We start from the raw sequence: 2,583 nt of genomic DNA on the forward strand, positions 1-2,583 counted from the left end.
TTTTTGAATAATAATAATAATAATAATAATAATAAATAAATAAATAAATAATAGTAATAATAATATTAATAATTTGACCCTGGTCCCAAGGTCAAAATTAGCCGTTGGTCGAATTAGCCATTGGAGACTCTGCTCAGACTATTTAACATGCTAAGCTGGATCTGTTTCTTCAACTTGTCCTGACGATGAACCACACTAGTTGGTTCGAAACGCGTCGACAAATGATATTCTATGTGATTTACGTTGAAGAATCTCTCATAAATTGATATGGATCACAGAAGCCTCAATTCGACAATGATATATACAATTTTAGACTCTTTCTAGTTAAACTGATTTAAGAAGAAATATTGTTGCAGTAGATGCAGATGAGAAATCTGATTGAGATATGGAGTTGGTTGTTAGAGCTCCCTTCTTGGGTAGTATGCAGTTTTGCAAAAGGGCCTAAACAAAACCCCACCCATATCAAACACTGAAGAGCTCAGTTAATGATCTTACCATTACCTAAAACCAAAAATGTTTCACAACTTTTTAACCAGATTGAAGCTCCAGCCAACCATGTTTGGCAACACCCATTTTCAAGAGCATATGCCTTAAAAAATTAACAGCATCTGATTTCACAAAATTACATAGCTAATTAAGTCAAGGTGCTTAGTTGCTTTATGCCTCAATAGAAAACACAGGCACTGAAATAATTATTTTGAAAGGAAAAACTAGAAAACTCCAATCAAAATTTGGCACAGACCTTCGCTTAAATCTGTACCAAATAGTGCATATCCATGATAGATCCTTCAAGGCTTCAAAACCAGAGATAACCCCACCTTTGCACTATTGTGAAGGGCTTTGGTGTCCACCTCACCAGAAGGAGTAATAAAACTTTTAGGCCTCCACTCATGCTGAAGTAGTGCAGCTGCCCTTCCATAATTAATGAGGCACCCCTTAACTGTTGTTAGTGGGTCCAAAGCTTGCTGAGTGCCTATGGTGAACGTATTCTTGTTCCTTAAAAATCTATGTGATATCTTTGCTCCAACAGCAGCCTTTGTTAGACAACTCAGTGTGCAAGTAAGATGCCTCCAAGGTATCACCCTTACCAGTTCTGCAAAGCATGGGTCAATTTTAGTACTGCACTAGAAAACTTTCTATGCAATGCTTCATAGAAAAGTTTGCAATTGCCCCTATATTGTACCAGAAAACCCACTAAAATTCTCTATTTTAGTTTAAAATAGTAGCAAGGACCAAGTCTTACAAGGTCAAAGAAGAAACAAAATTAGGCTTTGAAATACTAAAGCCTGCATCATATTTCAAGAAGTTTCCTAATGCAGTGTCAACAGCAATTTCACCCCCTACAGAAAAGGTCTTGTTTCCAATTACTCCTGAGAAATGTGTTATTGGAAATGGTGTCATCCCAATGCTTGTACTGACCCCTACATAATCATGCACATATTGAAGCTCAACTTGTCAACAATACAATATATAATGTAAACAAAGTTATAGTGTAATCAGTGTCACAAACAATTTATAGAAGTACTTTTATCACTATAAAGCATGAAGAATGTTGTTAAGCATTGTATTTTTCACAACATACTAGCATGAAATTTTACCATGTAGATAACCTGTTAAATTGGCAACTAGAGCCAAACTCCATGTGGGTCGGTTTATTTATGGCAGCTGATATTTTTATTGGATCCCTCTCATTGAGAGGTGTAGGATTGATCCAAAGATCATCCGATTCCGATAAGTATTTATGGAGATATGAATTTATTTTGTTTATGTAATTATTATCAAGCCAACCAGCTCTTATGTAGGCTCTAGAAGCCCAACCGGCATGTCTATTCATCATCCTCGTTTCAGTATAAATAGATGAGTATTTGATGTCATTTAAACATGTATTCTTGAGTGATCTCCTCCTCTCCACGTCTTGGGTTTTTGGAGAAGGAGTGAGACACCAAGAGTAACATGCTTATACGTGGATGATGCCCTAGCTATATACGCAGCAAACCTGTTACATGCACAGCATGCCCTATACTCTACACGCAGACATACAACACAGCTAATATGGATCTATACGCAGCTATGAAGCTAGCGTAATGAAGCAAAGGATCATAGTCATATAATATGGATCTATACGCATCTATGAAGCCAACGTAATGAAGCAAAGGATCAGAGTCATATAATATAGATCTATACGCAGCTATGAAGCCAACGTAATGAAATAGAAGGAAAATAGTCATATAATATGCAGACAGTGATACGTGGATAGCCCTATCAATATACGCAGTTCATAATTGATGAAATACGTGGACATTTCACGCTGTAGCATGCTCTCATGGGAATGACTTACACGCAGTCCATACAATGCACTCATGTGAAACGCTGGACACTAACCACGTAGTCCATACAACGCACAACACTCACACACAGTCCATACAATGCACAATAATGGTTATATATATATATATATATACGATGGATTGTACGTGCGATGAGCAGTAATATACGTTGTTGTACATAGGCACAGTAATGGTTATATATATACGCTGGATTGTACGTGCGATGAGAAGTAATATACGCTGCTGTACATAGGTT

General features: G+C 36.9%; 1 pseudogene; it reads right to left on the minus strand.

The window, feature by feature from the left end:
* Nucleotides 1–788: 788 nt before the first annotated feature.
* LOC149202532 (mitochondrial outer membrane protein porin of 36 kDa-like) lies at nt 789–1,455 on the minus strand (annotated as a pseudogene).
* Between the last annotated feature and the right edge of the window lie 1,128 nt (nt 1,456–2,583).

Source organism: Pinus tabuliformis, chromosome 2_1 (genome assembly GCF_031772625.1).
Source record: "Pinus tabuliformis cultivar Carrire ecotype Pingquan chromosome 2_1, CPIR1, whole genome shotgun sequence".
NCBI classification, from domain to species: domain Eukaryota; kingdom Viridiplantae; phylum Streptophyta; class Pinopsida; order Pinales; family Pinaceae; genus Pinus; species Pinus tabuliformis.